Source organism: Rhynchophorus ferrugineus, unplaced genomic scaffold (genome assembly GCF_030347505.1).
Source record: "Rhynchophorus ferrugineus isolate W39M unplaced genomic scaffold, kcgeb_rfMv2 rfM2, whole genome shotgun sequence".
Classification (NCBI taxonomy): Eukaryota; Metazoa; Arthropoda; class Insecta; order Coleoptera; family Curculionidae; genus Rhynchophorus; species Rhynchophorus ferrugineus.
In genome coordinates this window covers 7,878,920-7,892,378 of record NW_027472581.1, presented here as the reverse complement: position 1 = coordinate 7,892,378, position 13,459 = coordinate 7,878,920, and the positions used below count along the sequence as shown (strand labels likewise).

Here is a 13,459-nt window from a genome sequence, read left to right as displayed (position 1 = left end):
ATTTTTACTTCGACGAGTTCATAATGGACCTTTTCCGTATTTCCTTCATTTTACTCAAAATTTTCTAGATTCATTCTAGATAATGAATACTGGAGAACCTTTCTCCAAAGACTCAAACTCCATGAAGCTGTGTCACTATTATTCAATGGATAGAGCGTACTTCTACCATATTTCAGCTAACACTAAAATTGCTATATACATTCTAGCTACTGAGCGCTGGAAAACCATCCTCCAAAGACTTCTATGAATTTATCTCTCTATTATTTCATGGATAGAGCATTCTTCTACCATATTTTCTATTCATTCATTCTACTATACAATCACTTTTAGTCCATTTTTTAATGGAAAAGCGGATAAAAACCCTTTTTTTTCGCGGCGTATTTCTTTCAATTTGTGACAGGAAAAATAGTTTCATTTTAGTGACAAAACACTGAGAAACCTTCCTCCAAACACCCCTATGCCTTATATCTCTATTACTCCGTGAATAGAGCGTACTTTTATTTTAGTTAACGCTGTTATTTTCATCGCTGGAACATTTTTTTAATAGAAAAGCGGATGAAAACGTTTTTACTTCGAAGAGTTAATATTGGATGTTTCGTTCTCTGCCATATTTCCTCCATTTTACGATCGGATAACGTAAACTCAAAAATTGCCAGATTCGTTCCGACATCTACGCTATGTTTGCCTTAATACTTATCAACATTAAATTTTTAACGTGATCTGGTCAGCAGTTTACCGGCTTGTCGCTCCGATCCCCATTCTCTCCAATTCCGTTTCGGAGATTCGTCGCGAAATTTATACGGCCGATGGCGATGGAGATTATGCAGCGCGTCCGGCAGGGTTCATGTCGTTCTCGGATCTGATTTCTGTCGGAGCGAGGGGGCGCCTTACGTCCGAAAACCGTTTCAATTTCGAAAGAATATCGGCAAATTTATTTAGTTGGACGGAAACGAGCTCTTCGGCCTGTAGCAGCAGCTGTGTACGTTTCGGACGGTTGCACTTCTGGGATAAGGAGGATGAAGCAGAGAGCGCCCGAATTACATTTCATAATTCGATGGCTTCTCATTTGTCTTCGCTTTCTGTGCCGTATTACCAATCGATCTCTTTCGACGACATATTGACTATCCGTTGTAGAATTTTAATTTATTTTTTAAACAAAAGAGTGAAATTTGACTGTTTATTAGGATAATAGCGCCAAAAATATTTATCACTACATAGTATAAAACAAAGTCGCCTTTTCTGTCCCCATATCCCTATGTGCGCTTAAATCTTTAAAACTACGCAAAGGATTTTGATGCGGTTTTTTTCAATAGATAGAGTGATTCAAGAGGAAGGTTTATATGTATAATACATGCATAATATACTAATATACTTTAAAATTTGCGTTTAAAAATGTGTAATGTAATAAAAATTGTATGAATTTAGATATTCCAAAGATAGCAGGAAATCTTCATAGTAAGTATAGGGGAAGAGGAATTGTTTTACTCCAAATTTAATGCGTGCAGGCCAAGGGCAGTAATGTGAACCAAAAATACTGGATCGATTTTAATCATGTTTTCATTGAGTGACATAGGCATATATATTTTATGCCCGTGCAAAGTCGGAGCGGGCCGCTATGTTTTTATATACAACGTTCATATTTTTTCTGTAGTGTATTTAATTTAGTATCAGCATTGCACCCGTGCGAAGCCGGGGCGGGTCGCTAGTAAAAATACAAAAATCAAGTATATCAATCGGTTTAATTCTCTTCGTTGAAGCACGATATCTTTTGTTTTTTTTTATCAAGCGCTAGAACAAATAGATTGGATGGTTTGCCGACACGTGAACATGCCACGTGCAACCGATCATGAAAAAGAAACATGAAATTTCTCAGTTGAGACCACAAACATTCAATGATTAGCATTGTGATTTTTTAATCGTCATGGCGAAACAAGACGAATCGGGAACTGAATATGTTTAAACCCTAAGGACATATCCAATCCTAACTCATTTTTAAATTTTCCTTTGGTATCGTCACGTTAACCGTATTACTCCTCAGTTTTTTTATCACCAAGCGGGTTCAATTGCATAGTCTTGGTTGGTTTAAATTTCGAAGCACGATGATTACCGAGCCGCCTTCAGTTGTAAATTGTGCAGTGGTAAACCAGACGCATCTGAAGAGATTAAAAATTCAGTTGAGTAATTAGTGGCTTCGTCTTTGCTACACAGTCAATAGATTTGAATGAATGCAGAGTACCAACGATTTGGTAACTAAAACTAGTAATTGCCCCGTTGTTGAAATTCGACAACAATTTATAAAGTTGTAGCGACCTAGAGGCATGTCCAATTTTACATAATGGAATAACGGTCTACAAAATACCCAGAAATATAATCCCAGATGTTGAACAGGGGCGGGGTGCCAGCAGCGCCAACTAGAACCCGATAACGAATAGCTGGCAATCCCGAGACGTTCATCTGGGATGTTATTGAAGGGTACCTGACCACCGTTCAGTTTAGACGTGCCACCATCGACTGCCCAAGCCTCGTCACCAGGTAACACCGCTGCCATCCGTTTTATCTATTTTGTATTTTTTACATTCCTTATATTACCAATAAATAAAGGTCACATAATATAAACACCACTGTTTCATTTCGTTATATATATATATATATATATATATATATATATATATATATATATATATATATATATATATATATATTAAAATAGACTAACTAAACTTTTTGAAATGGCGTTTAATTAAATCGAATTTCCATTAAGTTTTAGTAATCAACAAAATATTAATAATTTTAAATTACCAAATCACTGAACATTATAACAAAAGTATGATGAGTAAGATTTCAGCACTGCAACAACTTTAAAGCATCAGCTATAAGTATATTTGATTTTTATTTACTTTCATGTTATAATCATAAACATATTTGTTACATATATTTATATATTAATTATAAATATTGACTTCTAAAAACTTACTAATAAAGTAAATAACTAAAATAATTGAAAAAAAAATCAATGAATAAATTATCAAATAGTTATACATTTTATTGCATTGGTCGATAAACATCTTAACATTTTTCATGGGTTTAAAATATTTATCACATTACTGTTAATAATTCATAATCTCTTCTATTTGTCCCAAGTGTTCCATCTAGGCAAATTATTACTTCAGCAGAATATGAATAAGAAATGCATTACTTCAGTTATGCTTTATATAATTTTTCTCTTTTAGACATATTTTTCACCTAAAATATATTACAAAAATCAACAATTAAATAAAAAACCCAACTTAGTTGATAAAAGTGTAAAAATTTGCATCTTTCTTTACTTACTTCAATTTTTAAAACTATATCTGTATCACATATGTCGAAAAAATAACGTTGACATTCTTATAAAACTTTTTGAGATACTGAAGACTGATTATTAACAATTTTAATACAAAATAAAAATATATAATTGAAAATATAATTAATTGAAGTTAAATTACAATACACATGGAATATATTATATTAAAATATAAATTAAAATAAAAATTTTAATACAGTGCAGAAAAATATTGGTTAGTTATCATTAACTTATTATTACTTGTCTGGGGTTGATTAGTACTAATATTTAAACAACTGTTTTCTCTAGAATACATTATCCTTCTTGAAATACATACATGGAATACATTATCCTTCATTATCATATTGAAATTAATTACAGAGCTAATATTCAAATATTATAGTGTCTATATATATATCGAAAGTTATTTCCCCAATACTGAAAATCGAAGGATGCAAGATGTAAATACATCTTTAAATACTACTATTAAACATACTACTATTAAAAATATCCATTTACTATATCAGCTTTTTAAAAAACCTTCATGACATATAACTCACCTCAATATATACATGACCAGGTGATAATTTGATATCCAAAAACCCTTATTGAATTTTCTGATAATATTATGTTCCATGCCGTACGTGAACGCTTCTCGCAACTCTATTCCGTTCTGAATATATCATATCTAAGTTTAGTTTAGCGCGAAAATTGAAAATGACCATCCGGATTATAGAAAACGAGTTCTATTCTACTTTACTCGAGATATACGGAAAAGTATTGAAAATATGGTTAATATCTATAAAAAAAATAAATAGATATTACGTGTATATTTGAACTGTTGTGTATTTATGAATAGTCCACATATAAAAAATGTTATATCGGGAATGAAAAATGTCATATATATTTTTATAACAAAAAGAAAGCTTTAGAAATAACTGAATTACTACATTATAAAGTGAAATAAAACACTAAGGAAAACATATATAATATTTATTATTTTAGCTATAGAACATCAAGTGATTTTATTATACTAGATTTTTATATTTTTACCGACAACATATGTCACATATTACTCTACATCTAAATACCGAACGATGAATGTTGTTTCTATTTTAAAATTCGCTATATAGTTAGACTTGTTTTATGATGAAGTAAACATTGAGAAGTAGCTGAAATATTCAAGATTATTGAGAGTTTATTATTTGAGATATATATAAAAATTATTTATTATAACTTACTCTTATTAAATCTATCTATTTGTCATAAAAATTTAGGATAGTTTTTATGCTATAATATTTCGCTAACCAAAGGAAAAGAAAATCTGAAAAGTGGCAAGTATTAAAAATGTATTTTGTAATAGAACAAGGCATATGTATAGCTCATTATGTCCTAAATAATGAACGTTTAAAAGCTAACGTACACAATTTTCTTACAAAATTGAATCCGAATATTAACTTAAATGGTCGAGCGCAGCAGACAGTAAACTATGAGCCCAATATATATGACGTAACTTATAAATTGGTATATATGGTATAGTACATCTTACTTCAGTGAGTTGTTTCATAAGTTTAAAACAGTAAACAAAGACAAGGAATATAGACCAACGCAAATAGTGTACGAAGAGGCAGAATTGGAACGCAGTTGGACAGGAACACAATTAATATTTCTAAGATAAAATTTGAAACAAACAACTATTTATCTTAGAAAAAAAAAGATAAAATGTTATTACTTAACTTCGTTATGGATGTATCACTTTATTGTTCGGATTTTGCTCCCTCTGATTATTACTTACTTTAAATGAAGGCCCATTATGTATTGAGTTGATTGGTGTATAACTTTAAAAGATAAAGCATTCCTCCTACATCGTAATGGTATGCTACCAGAAATGCAGGAAAAAGTAGTAGCTAAAGATTAGAGTAAAACAGTCTAATGAAATAACTAATTTGTAATACCAGTAAATAAAAATAAAACCCTAAATAAACAAATGTATGTTGTAAAATAGTACCAGAATTATATTCAACTATTCTAACTGGTCCATATAATACATACTTGCATGTTTTTCAATCATAGTTAAAATGGAATATATTGTTGAAAATTCGAGGGGTCAATATAAACAACTGTTAACATAACTTTGAAATTCTAATTTAATATTTCTCTACATAAAATAACAGTTTTCTATTTAGTATTATTTAGATATTCAATAAACATAGATGCTAATCATAGAGAGATTAAAAACTCACTTTCAATATTCAATATTTTTATTGAAAAATTTGAAGAGATCTGCTGCATAAAAATGTCAAACACATTTAGAGACTGATGGTGATGCTGCTCCGTCATATCTCAGCTATTGGCTTTCCCTTTAACAAATTAAAAGTGCCGATTTTGATCTTAACGACAAACAAAGGCCTGGACGACCAAAAAGTTCTATTAAAATTAATCGCAAAATTTGATGAATTAACAGGTTTTAGGACTTTACACGCGGTGGCAAAGATCGAGTAGGAGGAAGAGATGATTTCACTGCTTGCCAGGCAAAAAAGAACTCACAGGTTACTATGACAATCACATGTGCAAAACATCATAGGTTGGCACAAGAAAATCAATTATATCAATATGAGTTTCAAACCTATAGAGTCTTACTGTGCATATGGTGGGTTAACAAAGAATAATAAATTACGAACTACTAGACCAAACGAAATTGTCTGAATTAAACAAGCTTATGCCAATTTAATCTTACTGCATGACAATGAGTTCAAAAGGTCACATTATTACAGACGAAATCCCTTACTTATGTTAGGTGGTGAATGCAGCATAACTTGGCAGGCACACGCTTTCAAACGTCATATTTCCAGGAAGATGGGAAGAAGTTAAGAATACTTCGTATTTTACCAGTTTTTCCCAATAAACGCTTATACAACATGGGGCAAAGGTCCCGCTACCATTTTGATTACCTATAACTTTACTCAAAGAAAAGATAAATAAGTTTGCTTTACATAAAAAGTTTATATGGTCTTCACATTTATTTTCGTTGTAATTGAAAAATTATACCGGCTAAGTGGTGCCAGTGATCCGCTAATAAACATTCGGCTATTTTTGAGGCATTCTTCCTGACATCCTGCAACATCTGAGGCTAAATTTCTTTAATTTCGTGACGAATATTGTCTTGTCTTGTGTTGGATCGTTTGGGGTTTATTCACATAAACTTTTGAACTATTAAAAAAAACATAAGTGAAAGTCTGGTGCTGTTAAATCCGGAGATCTGGCTGGCCATACTAAATCGCCACTCCGCGAAAAAAATGTCATTCAATAATTGAATTGTTGAACCAGCTGTGTGTGCTGTGGACCCATCTTGCTGAAACCACATGTCCTCTAGTCCTTACTCTTCCATTTCAGGCACAAAAAAATTTCGAATCATATCTTGGAATCATTACCAACAGTTCAAAAAAAAATAGGGACCAGTGATGTTTCTAGCATGAACACCACACCATAGGTTGTTTTTAGTAGATGCAATGGTGTTTCGTGAATTAATTGAATATTCTGTGTTCCCAGAACCGACTGTTCTGTTTATTGACGTGGCCACTGAGAAGAAAATGAGCTTCATTGGTCATTATCAATTTAGATGAGAAATCTTAAATTTCACCAGACAGCCTTAGGATAGCATAACTATACTCAACTCGTTAATCAAGATCTCTCGGCAGTAATTTTTAAACTAATTGAATTTTGCACGGGAATACTTTCAAATCAGTTTTCCATATTCGCCTTAAACTGTGTGCAGAAATGTGTAACTGGGAACCACGTCTCTGAATTAATGTTTCTGGAGATTCTGCACACTATCGCCCACCATAGCCACACTTTTAGTATTACGAGACGTCCGTTGTCTTCCAAAATGAGGTCTGCCTGTTATATACTGTCGTACCGTACTGTCGAAAATTCGCATGTCGACGATAAATTGTAGTTTTGTGAGGCACTGGATCATTAGGATATTTTTGACGCAATTTTCGCTGAGTCGCTAATGGAATGATTATTTTCAATAAATATTGTCACTATTTCTGCTCATTCTTGCGGTGTATATTTATCCACAATAAAATTTGGACGTCTACACAACACAATGGTTAGAGAGAAACTCAGCTAAATGTCACATAACCAAGATGACGCACAAACAAAATGGTAGAGAGACTTTTTCTCCACCTGTTATAATAAGAATACATGAGAGCTCTTACCTCCTATTATTATAAATATTAGTTGCAGAAATGATATTTTCCGATTGGTTGCATTACTTTTATCGCCGCAGTCGATTGCAAGTCGATGGCACCTGATTCCTTTTATATTCCACATACGACCCGAAAAATTCTACCGACCGAATATCCCTTACGGGTTTATATACGAAAAATATCAATATGATGCTTTTATTCGGGAATATTTACGAATAACAATATACGCCATATAGAGGTACACGTAAATAATATAGGTTGAGTGTATAGTCATTTCTATTTTAAAATTCAGATATTTATTAAAGTATGTTGATACGAATTTCGAGCGAATCACCGACCGAAAAAGCGGAAGCGGAAAGCTCTTTCGGCCCCGGTTCGAGGGCAGTCGGGAAATTGGAAGATGTCCGCCGTTACCGAGAGACACGTTTGACTTTCAAAAGGGATATTATGGATTTTGTCTTGTGTATTGAACTAAAGGTTTTGGTTCCATGAATAGAGAATGTTACTTTACTAGTTTACATCTCTTTGTATGCAGTCGAAGAGGCAAGCTGGCGGTCATAACGTCATAATCGTAATTTTATAGATCGTCGGTTGAAAAGTACGCGATCTATCGAATCAAAGAACCAATATTTATGTTTTTTTTAACCGACTTCGAAAAAGGATCTAAGGTAATCAGATATTTGAGTGTAATGTTATTTCTGAGTTGTTGTGACGGAAAATCGGAAGTCGTTCAGTGCAAAAACCATTCTTTTTAAACAAAACCATTGCTTTTTAAACTCCAAATATAGCATTTAAGACCTCATAGAAATATTGTGGAAAACTGCTTGTATGATGTAATGGATAAAACGTTTAAATTCCAAACGAAGTCGTGGGTTCGATTTCCGGCGGAAACAATAGACTTTTGCTGTTCTAGTTTAGTTAGGACATTTGACAAATCACCTAGCCTAGGTAACGGACCCCATGACCTGAAGCGAACTTTATTTTCAATCATTGTTTCTTATTCCTAGTTTTCCTCATACAGGCTGCACCTTAACTTGGCCTACCCATTGTAATATTAAATATTAAATAAAACAATACAAAAATATTATTATAAATTTGTGATATATGCACAAAATGAAAATACGAACAAAATAAATCTAATTTGTTGGTAGTAGCTAAGATAATATTGTAAATAGATTAATAGGTTTACCTAACTATTAAGCTAAATCATTTGTATATGGTAGAATATAAAATATGTTACGTGTAGTAGATAGGTAAAATAAAATTTTTGTTTATTTTTATTTAGTTATTACAACGACGATTATGTACCTATTTTAAAACTTCTTTTATTGTTAAAAATCTAAGATTGATTATTCTTTAATTTTTAGTGAGTTTCTTATTTATTTTTTGAAGTCGGTTAAAGGTTTTTATTAAAAATATTTTTAATCGATGCCCTCTCCGTTACAACCATGTATTAGATCATTTTATGTTTCGAATGTTTTGTTTTCGAAAAATTCAATCAATTCATTATTTTACTATTTTTCCCTTTTAAATTACGTTATTTATTGTATTAACATTATAAATCAGAAATTAACAGAGATTGAACTGAGTCTCTTATACTGTTTAGGATCTGTTTCATGCATTAAGCTCCAACAGTAACTTCTCATCACACCTTAGTCCAAAATCCTTGGAATCTCCCTTGGATTTTCTATATATTTTGGTATTCTCCTTGCTCGTCGCTCCTTTCGTTTAACCTTTGTGTGAAAAAGATGTGAATGCAGAAAATGTATTTGTTGATTTGTGGTTGCTGATAAATTTGTAAACACACACTATTATGTACATGCTGCTGCTTCATCAAGAGTGAACCATTTTATAAACTTCACATCAACTATTACTTTTCGAATATGTTGTGAATATGTGAAATGTATAGTTTTCCATGCTGAACGTAGAGTGGAGCCACTTTCAAACTGTACTTGTAAACAAACACAAGGCATTTCGATTATATGGTGTATTCATCACCCCAAATAAACCTTTAATATCACTGCAGATACGTTTTTAACGTAGCAGAACGATATAATTCAAAAACCAGCTACACATATTATAAACTGCCATCAGAGTCTTAATTTAAATTAAGAAAACATATATTTTTACGCGGTTACTATTAAACCGCAATTTAAAAAATGAGTATATTGAACTCAAGATAGACCCAAATAGTTTATGCAATTAATTATCGTGGGAGACAGGATGTTTCGGGAAAAAATAAAAAAATAGAAACCTCATTTCTTTTAACACAAACCTGTGAAAAAAAAACGAGCGAAATTTAAACGCTGACCTTCTTAGTCTATTAAAAACATAACTTTGGCAGCGGTAATGAGGTCAGTAAAAATGCCAAACATACGCTTTATTAAATTTTACGCATCATTATGGTACTATTTTTACAAGCGTAATTGTGTTCAATCTAATCTTTATGCCACGTTTTTTTACAATCGGTGGTGCTAAAGTTAATTTAGGTTAAAATTAATAAAATATATCACAAAGAAACTAAAACATTTTCAATTAAATTTGGAATTTATAGAGATCAATTTAATCATTTATTTATGTTGTTTAGACATATGTAATATGTAACAAGAGATTCTGAATAAATTTAATATATTATAACAAACAGTATTTGTATACAGAAATGTCCTTAAAGTTTTCATTTTCAACGAATTACAATTAATTTAAACTACCAAGATCAGTTCAAATTAAATATATATCAAACCTAAAATCCGTAAAATCAACTAGAAATAGTGTACATGTGTGTATATATGCGAATATACTGATGGCACACTCACTTTTCAATAACCGCTAAATTCCTCCATTCATAATACATAATGAATGCAGGGCAGAAGTAGTTGAATATGGTGTTAGCAGATTCTGATGATAAAGTATTAAGAAACTGGACCATTTGAATGGAATTTGGGAAGAAACTAACGTAATTTTGTAGAAGAGTTGTTAAAAAAATTCAAGAGGATAATTTGTTTCCACTCTTAGATCTCTATCATCAATAACAAGCTGGTCACTAAAGATGTTCATCTTGAGGAATTCACAAGCTAATATTAATTTCACTATTGATTGGACCTGTCAAAATTTTCACCGGTAATATGTTGAATGAGGTCATATGTATTTCTGTTCATACAACGGAATATTGCAACATGTAAGATATTCAGATCATCTTCAGTAGAAGACAAATTCCTTTGGATACTTTTTCATACTTTCTGCTACCTAGTCAAACAAAATGATGGCATAGAGTAGAGATTAAAAGTAACTTATAAAATATACATTGATAAAGGAATGTTTTCAAGCTTCTAGAGAATTCGAGATCCTAAATAAAGAAAAATTTGGAACTAGTAGTCTGAAAAAAGGAAGGCGCTTAGATTATATTATTTAAAACGTTAAACTTTGGTTAAGGATATTTTAGTAACTAATTGATATATTTATAATTTGCAATGAAGACACATAGCAAATAATGAAAGAATTTAGATAAAAATGAGGACATATTATATTTATTAAATTTCAAAACATAATATATAACTAAGAATAAATGTATTAAAAATAAAAATCAAATAGAGCTGTTAGATTGATCAATTGTTTTGACAGCTAAAAGATTACCCGATTTCAAAAATGTATATGCAGTGATATAAGTCCAACTAATAATTAACTAATTTTTCAAAGAATCCTGACGTTCTAAACATATTCTCCATATAATTTTCTAAAAAATGAGGATAGGAGCTAGGCTAGAGATAATCAGGAAAAGGCTACAAGATTTACAAAATCATCGAGATAATTTTTCAACGCTCTACACTGGGTGGATAATATTTGCCACGTTGACTGATGTTAAGAAAGAGAAAAAAATGGTACTAGCGCTAAAGTGCTCCTGGTTTTACCGTATTACCGCGAAAATATTAAAAGAACTTCCACGAAAAAGACTAATTAAGATCATCAACCTAATATATCCTTCATTTAGACTACAATATATAGCACAACTGTAAAAGGTGAGTGAAGTAACTGAAACAAGGAAAGCCACCTTATGAAACAACGTCATACAGACAATGTCCAAATGATATGAAAGTATTCTACTGAAAAGGAAAACACCAATAATTTAAGAAAAACATCTTATTCCGTATCATCAATTTGGTTTTATAACATTTAACATTCCACAATTAATCAGGTTTACAGAATCAACCCTGTCACAGAAAACTTACTGGAAGAAAACAAAATTTGTTCTGCAACACTTTTGGTTGTTTAACAAGCTTGTAATGAGGGTTTGAAGCATTAATTTAAAATGCTTATCTTTAACCAATATTCAAATAATCTTAAATATTTAATATTCTTCAAAATTATCATCAATCATATAGAACTGACCTATACTTCAGAGTCAAACAAGAGAATGCCTGTTCTTGCTTGAGAAATATACCAGCAGGTGTGTCACAGAGAAAAGTTTTTTATCTGCTGTATACGCGAAATTACTCGGAATACTTGGGTTGTACTAGTTGCTCTAATGCCCTTGGCATCCCGAGTTGCTGTCTCAGTACTTCAAGCTTCCCACAGTCCAGAAGGATGTGCTTGACGCTCTGTTGTATTTGACATTCATCACATTGTGGAGGGTCTCTTCCTTTTAACAAATTCTCATGAGTTGCTCTGCTACGTCCTATTCGCAGCCGAGCAAGGATGCTTAATCGGAACCTGCTAAAGTTATTAATATGTGGAGATTGATAAAAGATCCTCTTGATCTCCCACAACTTGTTATTTTCCATAAGGAGATCCCAAGTTAGTTGATCCAGTTTTTTATATAGAGTCCCTATGTGTGTTTTAGCGTCTTCTTTACTAAATAGAGTAATAATAAGATATACTAAATAATAAATAAATAAATAAATAATAAGATATTACTAACGCTTAGTTTAATTGAATCTTCCTTTCCGCTCCCCAGATAGTCAGCTCTTTCGTTACGTCTAGGTTCTTTGAGGTTAGATTTGAGTTAGGTCTCAAATATCTAGGACGTTTGAAAGAGCTTGCATAGTTCATGAGAAGAAGCTCTCGCCCTGAACCAAGTCATGGAATTTCTGCCTCACATTGAAGGCTCTCAACCGGACTGGTGTGGTATGCTCCCAGTATAATCTTTAAGGCAGCGTTCCGGACTGGGTCAAGTCTCCTAACATAGGAGGGAGCTGCAATGATGTAACATTGACTTCCATAATCCGGCTTACTACTAATTAGTATCTTATATATGTTACTCAGTGAAATCCTATAAGCACCACAATAGTAGTTAGAAAGAGTCTTCAATATCTGTCAAACATTTTCCCTTTATGTACTTTATGTAAGACAATCAATTTAGTTTGTGGTAAAATATAAATCCAAAGAACCTTGTTCCAGTTTATTTATTAAATTCTTATCATCCATCGTCAGTGCAATTATCCGTCGGCAATTTCTTCATCTGCAAAAATGAAAATTTACGGACTTTTCGGCAAAGAATTTTAGTCCGTTTTGATTGGCCGAATTTGGTATTTTATTGAGGCAATTCTGTAGATTGCTGCAATTAAAAATATATCATTTTTTTTTAATTTATAGAAAAAAGGCAACAAAATATCATATAAATATTCCAAAACAAATTACTGCGAGGTATTGTTGATGCTCGATGGTACATTCGTAATGACAACCTGCATAAGGACCGGAAGGTAGTTTATCGATAACGCTATCAAGGACTATGCCCAGAGACATATACTGAGGCTCCATCAGCACATAAGTCTTGAGATTCTCGAGCACCCAGATAACGACAGCTTAGTCAGAAAATTAAAGAGAATAAAACCATTTGATCTAATTCAGTGAAGTTATTATTATTAATAAAACTAAAAACACATCAACAACAGTAACAAAGATTTTGAACCCAAATAATCTGCCATAGTATAAG

General features: G+C 31.9%; 1 protein-coding gene across 3 annotated transcripts in view; it reads left to right on the top strand.

The window, feature by feature from the left end:
• Window positions 1-13,459, top strand: part of tn (tripartite motif containing protein thin) — a 162,095-nt gene that overhangs the window by 51,746 nt on the left and 96,890 nt on the right. The window contains exon 1 of one of the 3 annotated variants that reach the window (XM_076396235.1): window positions 12,743-12,752. The exons of the other annotated variants lie outside the window; for them this stretch is intronic. The gene's annotated coding sequence lies outside the window, so the exon portion shown is untranslated. Of the gene's footprint in view, window positions 1-12,742; window positions 12,753-13,459 lie in introns of those variants that run through there. 3 annotated transcript variants of the gene reach the window in all.